At 42.2% G+C, this 15586-nt stretch overlaps 1 long non-coding RNA gene and 1 pseudogene across 14 annotated transcripts in view; one reads left to right on the top strand and one right to left on the bottom strand.

The window, feature by feature from the left end:
* Nucleotides 1-15586, bottom strand: part of LOC115864076 (uncharacterized) — a 116360-nt gene that overhangs the window by 59934 nt on the left and 40840 nt on the right. For all 14 annotated transcript variants that reach the window (XR_009566146.1, XR_009566151.1, XR_011377887.1 and 11 more), the window contains 2 exons: nucleotides 5949-6009; nucleotides 2416-2597 (listed from right to left, as the gene is read on the bottom strand). This is a non-coding gene — a long non-coding RNA (uncharacterized lncRNA). The remainder of the gene's footprint in view (nucleotides 1-2415; nucleotides 2598-5948; nucleotides 6010-15586) is intronic.
* On the top strand, nucleotides 7859-8948 carry LOC115864180 (histone H3.3-like; annotated as a pseudogene).

Below are 15586 nucleotides of genomic sequence, written 5' to 3'. Positions count from 1 at the left end.
CCTCCGCCTACCTGAAGGGAGCACCAAGACTGCTACAGGCATCTGTACGGGAGACTTTTTAAAAATATGAGCAAGTTGAACCCAGTATATTTAAAAGGAGGGAAGGGAGGCTCTTCAGAGCAGAAATTAAATTGGGTTATTGGGGGAGGTAAGGTAGGATTTCTGGGGATTTGACTTTAAATAGCACATAAAATACAAAGCAATACAAAATTTAGCTCAAACCCTTACATGTCAACTACCTGATTGTTCCTATAATCCAAAAGCTGGTTCCACACTAAAGAAATAAGACTGCTGGCAGATGATTTTAGTAATCCCAAGGATTATTTATGGCCTTAAAATCCTGAACTGCTTGTCTGTCCCTTCTTATACTCCACCCACTATCCTGGTTCTCTAGGTTTTTGACCTAATGATTTAGCTTCCTGTTTCATCTTTCCCTCACCTTATCCCTAAGGTCTTTTGCTTCCTTCCTTGCTTAGGACTGCACTCCACTCAGTTATTCTGCCATCAGCCACTCGGAACAAATAATCTGCCTATCCAGATCCTCAACCTTGATCCTAGGCACTCATGCCCCCTTCATAGCCAAGTCCCCTGCCAGGCTTACCCTTACTTTATGAAGATGTCCCAGAGAGAGACAAGCCATGTTAGATGGTTCATCCCAAGTATGTTAGTTGGTTCATCCAGGCAAACACTGGAATCACCAAAGGTGGAATAAGGAGAATGACAATGAGCCAGGTCAAATGTCTAGACCTCCCCCTGACATTCTAAGGCACACCTTCTTAGCCCTCAGGTGATATCCCTAGTATTCCATCCCTCCTGCCCACCACCTCCACCTCAAGGGATCCTTCTATCCCACAGCAGCTAGGACTAAGAATACACGGTGAGCAACACATAGGCCTTTGTCTGATAGAACTTACAGTTTAATGAAGGAGAAAGACAATTAAATAATCCCAACATGTATGCTAGTTAAAGGCAATGCATGCGGAGCTGTAAGATTAAGAAGGCCAGTCAGGCGAAGTTACACCTAAGATGAAACTTGAACGATCAACAGGAGATACCCAAGCAGTGGCAGAGCATTTAAGGAAGCATGTTCTAGGCAGAAGAAACAGCGTATGTAAAGGCCCTGCAGCAAGAAAGCATATCTGAAGAGATGAGATGAGCTGGAGAGGTCAAGGTAGAGAGAATACCAGCACAGATGATGCTGGAGAGACCAAGAAGGGTCTCATAAGATATGAAGCTGTTTTATCATTCACTTAACAAGTATTCACTGAGTGCTTACAATATGCCAGGCATTGTCCTATGTTTTTATAACAGTAAATGAAATAGACAATATCCCTGTTCTCAGAGAATTCCCGTTCTAATTGGAGGAGACTATAAACAAGTATGTGACTAAACTAGAAAAATATCACTTATTGATAAGTGCTATGCAAAGAATTAAAATAGGTGATATGCTAGAAAATATGTATATGAGTGGTTACTTTATAATCATTAGGTGGTCAGGGGAAAGCCTCTCTGAGGAGATGACATTTAAAAGTAGGTATCTAAATAAAAAGGAACCAGCCATTCAAAGACCAAGGGAAAAAGCATTCTAAGCAGGGTTAACAATACACACATACAAAAGCCCAATGGTAAGATCACTGAAGCTTTTTTAAGCAGAGGAGTTAGATCATGATCGTTCTTGCATTTTATAAAGATCACTCTGGCTACAATGTAGAGAACAGAATGGAGGTAGGGGAGAATAAGATTAAGACTGGAGACAGAGATGAGAGTGGATTATGTAGACTAACGTGAAGAAGAGGAAGAAGGGGACAGTAACAAGGATGATGATAATAGATAATACTCACATAGCACATACTAGCTGCCGAGCCATTGTTCTAAGCATTTTTTATATATTAATTCATTTAAACCTCACAAATACTGTATCTTATAAATTAGGAAACTAAGGTAGAGGATAGTGGCAATGAAGAAGAAAGCAACTGGGGACTTCCCTGGTGGCACGGAATCCACCTGCCAATGCAGGGGACATGGTTCGAGCCCTAGTCCGGGAAGATCCCACATGCTGCGGGGCAACTAAGCCCATGCACCACAACTACTGAGCCTGTGCTCTAGAACCCGAGAGCCATAACTACTGAGCCCACGTGCCACAACTACTGAAGCCTGCGCTCCGCAACAAGAGAAGCCCGCACACTGCAAGAAAGAGTAGCCCCCAGTTGCCACGACTAGAGGAAGACCCAACACAGCCAAAAATAAATTAATAAAAAGAAGAAGAAGAAGAAAAAAGCAACTGGATCCAAGAAATATTGGGGAGGACAAATCCTATGATAGGCTGGTTGTCGGCTGTGGGAAGGGAAGAGGTAGGACTTAGAATGACTACTAGGCCTTGGGCCCAGCAACTGCATGGGTGGTGGTGCTATTTACCACGTGACAGGACACTGGAGGAAGAGCAAGAGGGGAAGAGCAGAAGGCTGCATTTTGCTGAGTCTTCAAAACATCCCAGTGGAGCTGTCCATGTGAACAGTTGGATATTCTGGTCTGGAGAGAGATTTGGTCGTCATCCACGTATAGATGGTAACTGAAGCTGTCACAGAAGTTGAGATCACCTACGGGGAGCAGGAAGAAAAGAAAGAAAAAAAAGCCTAGGAACAGACTGCTAATATTTAAAACACAAGAAGTTGAATAAACAAATAAATTTTTTAAATACATAAGGAAAATTTAAAAAAATTTTTTAACACAAAAAGAATCATTAACAACAACAAAAAACTGGAAATACCTTAATGTCCCTCAATAGGAAAACAGATAAATAAAATACAGTATATCTAGTCTATGAAATATTATACAGTAGCCAAAAAGAATGAGAAGTATCTTTATGTACCAACATGGAATACTGTCAAGGCACATTACTGAATCAAAGAAAGAAATATAAAAATGATACATAAAATGTGACCCCATTTGTGTAAATAAATAAAACACGGCAATAGCATTTTAAATATTTTCTGGGACTTCCCTGGTGGTCCAGTGGTAAGACTCCACACTTTCACTGCAGGGGACACAGGTTCAACCCCTGGTCGGGGAAGTTCCACATGCCGTATGGTGTGGCCAAAATAAAATAAAAAAAATTTCTGGGTTCATACGTATGTATGCAAACACCCACAGAGTGTGGGAGGTACACTCTAAACCACTAACAGGTTGCCTCTGGAAATACAGAAATAATTGAAACAGGGGAGCGGGGAGCAGGAGTATTCAAAGTATCTACAATGTTCTGAAATTAACAGTTGTCAGTATGTTCGTATTTTAATTCACAACAGAAAAATGTGTTCCAAAACTGAAAATTCATAATACTTGTGTAAACCGTGGAAGATTAAATGTGATGTTATTTTGACAGTGTTTTCAATTTTAGAGTCACATTTTATTCTGATCTGAATTTTTATCAAGATGCTAAAACTGGTTTGTTTGAAACTAGTTTGTCATACATACTGTGGATAATCATAGTATTTATTTTCTGGGACTATTGTGAATGTGTAGACTTATGTTTATTGCTATGGGAACAATTATTTATAAAATAATATTAAATCCAGTATTAGCTGCCTATTTCAGACACTTAATACTTGCAGAGACCCATGTTACACTTACTATACTGAAGTTTTTGGTTGTTTGCTTTTTTTTTAAATTTATTTGGCTGTGTTGGGTCTTGGTTGCTGCGCACGGGCTTTCTCTAGTTGTGGCAAGTGGGGGCTACTCTTCGTTGTGGTGCGTGGGCTTCTCATTGCGGTGGCTTCTCTTGCTGCGGAGCACGGGCTCTAGGTGCACAGGTTTCAGTAGTTGTGGCACACGGGCTCAGTAGTTGTGACTCGCGGGCTCTAGAGCAAAAGTTCCGTAGCTGTGGCACACGGGCTTAGTTACTCCACGGCGTGTGGGATCTTCCCGGACCAGGGATCAAACCTGTGTCCCCTGTATTGGCAGGTGGATTCTTAACCACTGTACCACCAGGGAAGTCCCAAGGGTGAGTCTTTTAAAAAAAAAAAAACTTCAGGACTTCCCTGGTGGCGCAGTGGTTAAGACTCCACCTGCTGGGCTTCCCTGGTGGCGCAGTGGTTGAGAGTCTGCCTGCAGATGCAGGGGAAATGGGTTCGTGCCCCGGTCCGGGAAGATTCCACATGCCGCAGAGCGGCTGGGCCCGTGAGCCATGGCCGCTGAGCCTGCGCGTCCAGAGCCTGTGCTCCGCAACGGGAGAGGCCACAACAGTGAGAGGCCCGCGTACTGCAAAAAAAAAAAAAAAAAAAGGCTCCACCTGCCAATGCAGGGGACACGGGTCGAGCCCTGGTCCGGGAAGATCCCACATGCCGTGGAGCAACTAAGCCCGTGAGCCACAGCTACTGACTCTAGAGCCTATGAGCCACAACTACTGAGCCCCTGCGCCACAATTACTGAAGCCCGCGTGCCTAGAGCCTGTGCTGCACAACAAAAGAAGCCATCGCAATGGGAAGCCCGCACCCGCAACGAAGAGTAACCCCCGCTTGCCACAACTAGAGAAAGCCCGCACGCAGCAACGAAGATCCAATGCAGCCAAAAATAAATAAGTTTAATTAAAAAAAAAGAATCACCCTCACTGCTGAAAGTAAATGGACTCTTAGGGTGCAGATATTAGTGTTCCAAAAAACATGTGATTATATTAAGGTAGTGGTAGCAGGAAGATAACCTTGATTCCGTTGGGAATCTTAGGTTTTCTCATACATTGGGAAAATAGTTTTTCCTGTACTGCTGAAGTTTCTTTTTGGTGAACAGTACTTTCTAAAAGAGAAGCATGAAGGAGAAACTGAGGTGTGTACATTTCCTCAAATGGCCAGCATTGTAAAAGATACTGTGTATCTTGCAACGAACAGTGTGGAAGCTGTTCATTTTTCAATCTGAAGTAAAATACATTCAAGAACTTTAAAAAAAAAACTACAGTGTTTTGATTTTTTTAGATTACTATATTCTCTGTAAAATTAAAGATGAATTTTTCAAAAAATAATGGGAATTTCTGTACCTTCTACTCAGTTTTGCTGTGAACCTAAAACTGTTCTAAAAAATAACTCAATTTTGAAAAGTGGGAAAAGAGGGAGGCTACAAAGGACATCCTTTACTTCAGATAGTAAATTTTCTCTGTTCCTTCCATCCCTGACTGGCTCGATGTTTAGATCTTCTGGCTTGCCATCTGCCCATGTCTGAGAAGTTAACACCAAGCCCCCTAATTCCAAGCTCCATCCTGAATCCTTGGCCCCAGGCCAAGTTTGGCCACAGATCCCCTAGACTGGGCCAGAACCCCAGGAAGGGGGGTCAAATACCAAAGTCCTAAACAAATATGGGAGAATAAGTACAGATGCCAGCTTCAAGGACAGGGATCAGGTGGCCTTACAGGCCAGCAGCAGTCTCAAAGGGGAAAAAGTATTTAAAGATCTGGAAGCAGCTCTGCAGTGCTGGAGGATAAGGCTGGGGGGCAGTCAGGCAAAACTGGGCGAAGTGGTACGGGCAAGTTGAAGAAACAGCCAGTTCCACTTATAAAGATTCCAAGTGAAGTGCCATAATATGGTGGAAACCACATTTACAACAAAAGGAAGAGGGGAAGCTGCATTCTGTGAAGGGGTTGGGGGCATGGTGGGGGGTTGTCTAGGGATTATCTAGAGGAATCACTCCACATCAAAGCAGCAATTCCAGGAGGCACAGTATAAAAGTTTAGAAACTGGCTTCTTCCTGAAAAGAAGGTTCTATAAAAGAGGAGAAAAGACACTGAAATAAAGCCTTTCCTTCTTCAGTAAACCAAAGGCAGAGAGATCATGGTAGATCTCTGGTGACCGTGCTCTTAACTTTCAACTTTCTGAGCCTGAAAGACAACATATTTGGTCTACATGTTTTCCTGGTTACCCAAAGAGATGACACTGCCTAGCTGAGGTCTTACCCAACAGCTGACTCACCATCAGTCTGTATCACAGCCTGCTGCGCCTCATGCCTCACACCGTCACATACTGGGCGGCTCTGGAAAGAAAACAATCTGGTGTGAGCTGTCAAAGTCCTCTCGGTACCTGACCTCACCCTCTGGGGTAGGTTTCATTTCAAAACTGAAAGGGACTGAAGGGCTAGGGAAATCCAAAGATCAACAGAGCCAGGAACAGGTGGTTCCCAGCAGAAAAGGGTCCCAAGCTGGAACTCAGAACAGAAACCAGACCACTGATAAGACAGTTTATGGTATCTGTCTCCAAGCCTTCAGATGCCATTCACATATTTTCCAATATTTACAACAGGGCATGACCACACTTATCCAACTTCTGACAACTAAATATCTAATTCTCCAAATGTTCAATCAACTTCCTGGCTTTATTAAGTTTTAGAGCTTTGGGGTATCTCCAATAACTGGGATACTGGGGGTGGGGGTGAACTTCTGAATTTTGCAGTCCTTCATATGGGCCATATTTTAATCCTAATGAATTCTATCATCTCCTCTTCCTTCTTCATTTCTTCATGACCCCTTGGAAAAATTCCTGTCTCACTAAAAAATTTCTAATTAGTTCATAATGGCTCTCTCACTAGAGCAATATTCAATACAATGAAAGTGTACCTCATTAAAGGAGTCAGGTTATTTGCTTGAGGTTCATTTTAACTACCTGAGTGACCCTTAGGTAAGTCACTTAATCTTTCTGGGCTCAGTTTCCTCATCTAGAAAGTAAGGAGGTTGGAAACAGAAGGAAAGCAATAAAACTTCCCTGAACTGAGAAAAGACTTAAGTTTTTAAGTCTAAAAGGTTTATCAAGTGACAAGCAGAGTTTTGTTTTTTTTTTAAATCAAACCTAAGCCTATCATGATGAAACACTAAGCATGAAGAAAAAATTTACAAACTTTCAAAGAGAAATGGTTATTACTTACAGAGGAAAGAGAAACCTATTGGCAGTGGATTTTTCATCTGTATTACTAGAAACTGGACAGTACAAGGCTGCATACTTTGTAGAGACTAGGACTACTATTCAAGAATCCTTGGGAATTCCCTGGCGGTGCAGTGGTTAGGACTCTGTGCTTTCACTGCCGAGGGCCCAGCTTCCAGCCCTGGTTGGGGAACTAAGATCCCACAAGCCGTGTGGCACAGCCAAAAAGGAAAAAAAAGAAAAAATCCTAAACCCAGCCAAGATATCATTCATACATGAAGATATACACACACACACACACACAAATAAATAAGTAAATAAATAAATGGACCATCCATGTCCCTTTGTCTAAGAAAATCACTCAAAGTATCCTAGTCAAATTAATATTTAAAACTGGAACAAAGCTGAGAAAGACAAAGTATACGCAAGACATGTTTCCCCTCCCCCTAAGAAAACCTTTTCGTGAAATTGTACCAAGTGACTTCTGATGGCATTTCCACGTACAAACAGAAACTGTCCTATACACAACCGTCCCTGGCAGTCTGGGTTTGCGAGTTGTACATCACCTAGTGGCCTGATGAAGTAAATGCAGTTTCATCAAGTGCCCGGATAAACTTCCAGCCATTTTGTGATCTCTGACAGTGTGTACGGGGCAGCAGCCTGATGTCTTAGAGATTCTGAGTAGGGAACTGCAAACCCACCAGGCTCATATAGAACTGTATAGATTCAGCTCACTAACCATCCATTCTCCAAGGATGTGGGAAGGGTCCACACTTTGTGCTAACTAATCACAAGAAGTAAAGCATAATTTGTTGCAAGGCTGCACTTACAAATAGTGAGAGACAGAGAATGCTTTTGTGCAGACCAATCTGAACTGAAAGCCAAGTTTAGATGCTATGAGAAAACTGCAAATACTCCTTATAAACAGGAAGAACATCTCCAAACATTCACAAGATTGGATGTGGAAGATGGATTACATTTACCCTGTATGGTTCCAGGAGACAGGCCTATAACTGATGAGAAGATACCTCAATTAGATTTCAATTCAAAACAAGAAATAATTTTCTATTAGTGAGAGCTACTCAACAGTATAATGGGAGAAACCATAAACAAAATGAAAAGACAATCTACAGAATGGGAGACAATATTTGCAAACAATACAATCAACAAGGGCTTAATTGCCAAAATACACAAACAGCTCATACAATTCGATAACAGAAAAACAAACAACCCAATCAAAAAATGGGCAGAAGACCTAAACATACATTTCTCCAAAGATGACATACAGATGGCCAACAGGCACATGAAAAGATGCTCAACGTCGCTAATTATTTAGAGAAACGCAAATCAAAGCTGCGATGAAGTATCACCTCACACCAGCCAGAATGGCCATCACTAATAAGGTCTACAAATAACAAATGCTGGAGAGGGTATGAAGAAATGGGAACCCTCCTACATTGTTGGTGGGAATGTAAATTGGTGCAGCCACTATGGAAGTCAGTATGGAGGTTCCTTAAAAAACTAAAAATAGAGTTGCCGTATGATTCAGCAATCTCACTCCTGGGTATATATCTGGAGAAAACTCTAATTTGAAAAGATACAGGCAGCCAAGCTCCAGCTGAAGGAGAAGTGGGGTAAGTAAGGAGGTCTGTACAAAGCGGGCTGCCTACAAATCGACCCGTGGTAAAGCACCAAGGAAGAAAGAAACTGGCTACAAAAGCCGCTTGCAAGAGTGTGCCCTCTACTGGAAGGCTGAAGAAACCTCAGCGTTACAGGCCTGGTACCGTGGCACTCAGCGAAATCAGACGTTGTCAGAAGTCTACTGAACTTCTGATTCACAAACTTCCCTTCCAGCATCTGGCACGGAAAATTGCTCAAGACTTCAAAACAGATCTGCGCTTCCAGAGTGCAGCTACTGGTGCTTTGCAGGAGGAAAGTGAGATCTATCTGGCTGGGCTTTTTGAAGACACCAACCTGTGTGCTATCCATGCCAAACGTGTAACAATTATGCCAAGCGACATCCAGCTAGCACGCCGCATACGTGGAAAACACCCTTAAGAATTCACTCTGATGGGAAATACTTTTCTTTAAAAAAAGAATTTCTCTTCTTCCTGTTATTGGTAGTTCTGAACATTAGATTTTTTTTCCCCATGGGGTCAAAAGGTACCTAAGTATATGATTGCAAGTGGAAAAATAGGGGGCAGAAATCAGGTATTGGCAATTTTTCCATTTTCATTTGTGTGTGAATTTTTAATATAAATGCGGGGACATAAAGCATTAATGCAAGTCAAACTGTTTCAGTAAACAAGTTTCAGCAGTTCAATTTTATAACAATTATATATAAACCTGTTAAATTTTTCTGGACAATGAAAAAAAAATACAGGCACCCCAAAGTTCATAGCAGCATTATTTACAGTAGCGAAGACATGGGAGCAACCTAAATGTCCATCCACAGATGAACAGATAAAGAAGATGTGGTCCATATACACACAATGGAATATTACTCAGCTGTAAAAAAAAAGAAAAGAAATAATGCCATTTTTGGCAACATGGATGGACCTAGAGATTATCATACTAAGTGAAGTCAAAAAGAGAAAGACAAATACCACATGATATCACTCACACATGGAATCTAAAATATGATACCAATGAACTTATTTACAAAACAGAAAAAGACTCACAGATATAGAAAACAAATTCATGGTTACCAAAAGGGAAAGGTGGTGGAGGGGGATAAATAAGGAGTTTGAGATTAGCAGATACAAACTACTATATATAAAACAGATACACAGGGTACTTCCCTGGTGGTCCAGTGGTTGAGAATCTACCTTCCAACGCAGGGGACACGGGTTCGATCCCTGGTTGGGGAACTAATAATATCCCAGAGGCCGCGGGTTAAACTACTGTGCCGTGTGGTGCAACTACTGAGCCCGCGCACTCTGGAGCCCACGCGCCACAACTAGAGAGAAGCTCGCATGCCACAATGAAAAGCCCACTCACCGCAACGAAAGCTCCTGCGTGCCACAACTTAAACCTGACGCAGCCAAATTTAAAAACAAACAAACAGGGCTTCCCTGGTGGCGCAGTGGTTGAGAGTCCGCCTGCCGATGCAGGGGACACGAGTTCGTGCCCCGGTCCGGGAAGATCCCACATGCCACGGAATGGCTGGGCCCGTGAGTCATGGCCACTGAGCCTGCGCGTCCGGAGCCTGTGCTCCGCAACGGGAGAGGCCACAACAGTGAGAGGCCCACGTACCGCAAAAAACAAAACAAAACAAAACAAAAAAACAAACAGATAAACAACACGGTCCTACTGTATAGCACACGGAACTATACTCAGTATCCTGTAATAAACCATATGGAAAAGAAAAAGAGAAACAACTATAATGGGATTCCTCAAGAAATGATGAGCTTCCCAGCAATGGAAGTATTCAAAAATAACTTAAATCAGCTGTCCCCAACCTTTCTGGCACCAGGGACCAGTTTCATGGAAGACAATTTTTCCACGAAAGGAAGGTGGCAGAGGGATAGTTCAGGCAGTAATGCAAGCGATGGTGAGCAGCAGATGAAGGTTCGCTCGCTTGCTTGCCCGCTGCTCACCTCCTGCTGTGCAGCCCGGTTCCTAACAGGTCGAGGACTGGTACCAGTCCGCAGCCTGGGGGTTGGGGACCCCTGATTTAAATGATCATCTGTCAGGGGACTATATAAAGCAATTCTGTAACTGAACGGAAGTCTGGAGACAAGGAGATTGATTGTATTACCTCAAAGGCCCTTTCCAATTCCAAGTGTCTGTCATTCTATTAAATAAAATGCAAACAAATAAACAAAACAAAAACCACTAATAAATAACTAAAGAGTTTTCCCTCTGCATTTTTTTTCAAGCTCCGACCAAGAAGCCAGTACAACTTAGTGGGTTTGATACCACTTTCCACTTAAGTAAATGTGGACAAATTAGTTAACTCTATTTGCCTCACTCTTATTGTCTGTAAATTTAGAACAATAATAGTACCCATCTCATATACTATGAAAATTAAATAATATGATACTTTATAAAGTACTTAAAACAGTGCCTAACAAAGAAAGTGTACACAACTAGCAGGTAGCTGTGGTGAGTGGGAGTGGGGGTGGAAAGTGAAACCTAAATGTGCTGCTTGTTTTAGTTATCTGTTCCCAACCCTCAACCAAAGCATTCCTGGCTGCTGCTGGCCAGAGGCTAGGTTCCCTTGGCAACCAGCCTCAAAAAAAAGCCCAGTTCTACCTTCTTCAGGAAGGCAGCTCATTCTCTGCCCTGAAATCTATCATCTTCCTTTGCACAAAGCAGGCTCCCTAAAACCTCACAAATACCAATGCTCCAGATCAAGGAGCTGAGCAGGTATTATCCTCGTCACTTCATATGATCAATTACAGAATATCAGGGTCAGAAGGACCATCTCAGAGACCATGTAGAGCGACCCCTTTGTTTAATAAATGAGGACAACAGGCTGAGAAAAGTGAAGTCCTAGATGTGGCAAGTTGGTGGCAGGGTCAAGACAAGATCGCAGGCCTCCTCATTCCTAGCCCAGTAAAGTTTTCCAATTTTTCAGTAGGACTGGCCCTCCTAAGTCCCATGCTACTGACCCACACTACGTACTTTACACAGGTGAAAGAGAAATAGAAGCAGTAGAGTGCAGAGGTTAAGAGCATGGACTCTGGAGCCAGACTGCTTATTCAAATCCCAGCTCTACCACTTACCGTGACTTTAAGCAAGTTTCCTAACCTCTCTGTTTCTATAAAATAGGGATAAGAGTTACTACTTTATAGTTATTTTAAGGATATGATGAGATAATCCACGTAAAATGCATGGCACACAGAAAGTGCTCGATGTGTATACTGCTTCCTCTGTTTCTCATCATTACCAGCTGCATTAAGAAGAAACAATCATAATAACAAATGAGACCAGACAAGCCCCTACTTCTGGTCCAAAGAGCGCTGGGAAGAACAAGCGTATTTGTTTAGCTCCACTTCCTTGTCCTGGCCAGGAACACCCAATCCCTAGCAGGGGAAGACTACAACTAACCCATCACTCACTCATTTCTTTGGATCTAGGAAAGAGTCAACTCAGAGAATAACCAAGTACATGCTATAGTGATAAGATATTTAAGATCACAAATAAAGGCTAGGGAGGTCCAAACCCAAAATGCAATTCTTGTGGGTCCAGTCTCCTCCTCTTAACCCATGACGGGTGGTATAGTGTAAAGGTTAAGAACAAGAGCTCTGGAGTTTGACGGCCTGAAATGCAAATTCCTGTTCCATCATTTATTTGCTGTATCACTTAAGCAAATTACCTTACCTCTCTCTAAGCCTTTATTTCTCCATCTGTTAAATGAGAATAACAGGTATTTTGATTATGATAACAGCTGACATCTGGTGAGCACTTTCTATGTGCCAAGCGCAACATTAAGCACTTTACATGGCTTACGTTACTTAATCATCACAAACACCTTATGAGGCTGGTACCTTAGTACCCCCATTTTACAGATGAGGAAAATGAGGCACAGTCTTCTTATTCAAGGCCACATGGCTAGTTACTGGCAAAGCTGAGATGTCAATACAGGAGGTCTGACCTCAGAGTCTATGCTCCCTCCTCCCACGCTGCTCTACTTCTCCATAGTACCAGCTTCACATGGTTACGTTGTTAAAAATGAGCCAATCCATATACGGTGCTTAGCGCAGGGCCTTGTTCATCAAGGTTCCCCATTACCATTATTACTGTTGTTGTCATTATCATCATCATCAATCCCTTTGAGACTCTCAAATACTACTACCTCCTGAGTTCTAATTTCACCTAAAGGGAAATGGTTGCTTTCCTACCTAGATACCAACCAGCTCACTGGGCAGCCTGCAGTGAGGTTCTAGTATTTCATTTCCCTCATGTAATACAGCAGTAAGTATCTGGGTGGAGAGGCAAGGAAATATTTTCTATAAACCTGCTACTCTATAAAAAAATATATATTAAAGTCTGTTTTTAAAAAATAGAATCTTCACTACTCTCATTAGAAAAGAAACACACGCTTATTGTATTTTTCAAAATAAAGCACAGATCGGACTTCCCTGGTGGTCCTGCCTTCCAAAAAAAAAAAAAAAAAGAATCTGCCTTCCAATGCAGGAGACACAGGTTAGATCCCTGGTTGGGGAACTAAGATCCCACAAGGCGCAGGGCAACTAAGCCCACGCGCCACAACTAGAGAGCCCACGTGCCCCAACTACAGAGCCCACATGCTCTGGAACCCACGTGCCACAACTACAGAGCCCACACGCCACAGCTAAAGAGCTCACACGCTGCAACAAAGATCCCGCATGCTGCAACTAAGACCTGACGTAGCCAAAAAGAAAAATAAATATTTTTAAAAATAAATAAAGCACAGATATATACTATTTTTAAAAAATTGTTCTCTACCTCCTTCCCCTTTCCACTCTGCTGTTCTCAAAACCAGTAGATTATTTAGTCACTTAATCCTCACAAGAAGTAAGATTGGTATCATTCATCATTATCTCCATTTGACAAGCACAGAAACTGAGGTTCAGAGAGGTTCACGACCGTACAGCTGGTAAGTGGATGTCCAGGGTCTCTGGAAAAGAACTTTCAGATATGGAGGAAGGTAAAGATAGTAAACTCCTTCTCTAAGCCTGAGAGGAAGTGGTTATGACAGATGGTTCCTTGAAGGTTAAAAAGAACCAAGACTGATAATGGGATTTTTAAGAAACTCTTGCTCTAACAAGGTAAGAAGAGATGTTGTAACCCAAAAAGCCAGTAATGCAGTGAGCTATCATCAATCCTGCCCTCCCAGAAACAGTGCAAATTATTGATAAGCCTAACAAAGCAGGACTTCATCTCTGAAGATATCCATACCATACCCCTGCACACCAGTTCTTACCTCCCCAATTCCAAAATGATGTATCACTTTATCCTGCTAGAAAGCACAGTTCAAAGTAAGTGTTTTTTAGAGTGAGCAACTTGAGGGCAGGAACAATGTCTTGTTCATACAGATCTTTCCCTCATTAACTGGTACACAACCTTCTATTTATTCAATACATTTTTGTTTAAAAATGAATAAATTTGGGACTTCCCTGGTGGTCCACTGGTTAAGAATCCGCCTTCCAATGCAGGGGACGTGGGTTCAATCTCTGGTAGGGGAACTAAGATCCCACATGCCACAGGGCAACTAAGCCCGCATGCTGCAACTACTGAGCCCACGCGCTCTGGAGCCCATGTGCCACAACTAGGGAAAAGCCTGTGCGCCACAATGAAGAGTCCACTCGCCACAAAGAAAGATCCCACATGCTGCCACTAAGACCCAACACAGCCAAAAAATAAATAAATTAAAAAAAAGAATAAATTTATTCATTCAACTCCTATGTGCTAGGTATTGTTCTAGGAGGTGGGGATATAGCAATGAGCAAAACAAAGTGGATGAAATTTACATTCTAGTCATGGGTGACAAATAATAAACTATAGTAGAGAGTTCCTAGAACAGTGCCTGGCACACAGTAGGCAGCACTCAAAATATCTAAATAATGAATGAATGAATGAATGAATGAATAGTATGTCAAATAGTAATAAGTTCTGTGGAGAAAAATAAAGCAGGGAAGGGAAACAAGGAAGGCAGAGAGCAGGAGATGGCTTTTACTTTAAATAGTATGGCTAAGGAATGCTTAGATTAGGTGACAGTTGGGCAGAAACCTGAAGGAGGTAACAGAGGAGGCCACATTGACATCTGGAATAAGTGTTCCAGAAAAAACAACTACAAAGGTCCCAAGGTTTGGCATGTTGGAGCAATTGCAAGGAGACCAGTGTGGCCAGAGCACAAAGGGAAGGTGATAGATGATGAGGTCAGAGCAGCTGGGAGAGGGTGATGTTGAAGATCCCATGCAGCCTTGTAGATCACTTGAAGGACTTTAGTTTTTAATCTGGTTGGGACCCTGTGGATAGTTTTCAGCAGAGTGGTATGATGTGATATACACGTAACAAGATTATACTGGTCACTGTTAAGATTAGACTGGGGGCCCTAAGAAAACCATAATTCAAAAAGAGTCATGTACCACAATGTTCACTGCAGCTCTATTTACAATAGCCAGGACATGGAAGCAACTTAAGTGTCCAACGACAGATGAATGGATAAAGAAGATGTGGCACATATATACAATGGAATATTACTCACCCATAAAAAGAAACGAAACTAAGTTATTTGTAGTGAGGTGCATGGACCTAAAGACTGTCATACAGAGTGAAGTAAGTCAGAAAGAGAAAAACAAATACCGTATGCTAACACATATATATGGAATCTAAAAAAAAAAAAAAAAAAAAAGTCATGAAGAACCTAGAGGCAGGATGGGAATAAAGACACAGACCTACTAGAGAAGGGACTTGAGGACACGGGGAGGGGGAAGGGTAAGCTGGGACAAAGTGAGAGAGAGTGACATGGACATATATACACTACCAAATGTAATACCAATAGCTAGTGGGAAGAAGCCGCATAGCACAGGGAGATCAGCTCCATGCTTTGTGACCACCTAGAGGGGTGGGATAGGGAGGGTGGGAGGGAGGGAGACGCAAGAGGGAAGAGATATGGGGATATATGTATATGTATAGCTGATACACTTTGTTATAAAGCAGAAATTAACACACCATTGTAAAGCAATTATAGTCCAATAAAGATG

This window comes from Globicephala melas, chromosome 12, assembly GCF_963455315.2.
Source record: "Globicephala melas chromosome 12, mGloMel1.2, whole genome shotgun sequence".
Taxonomy (NCBI): Eukaryota; Metazoa; Chordata; class Mammalia; order Artiodactyla; family Delphinidae; genus Globicephala; species Globicephala melas.
This window is presented reverse-complemented; position numbering and strand designations above follow the sequence as displayed.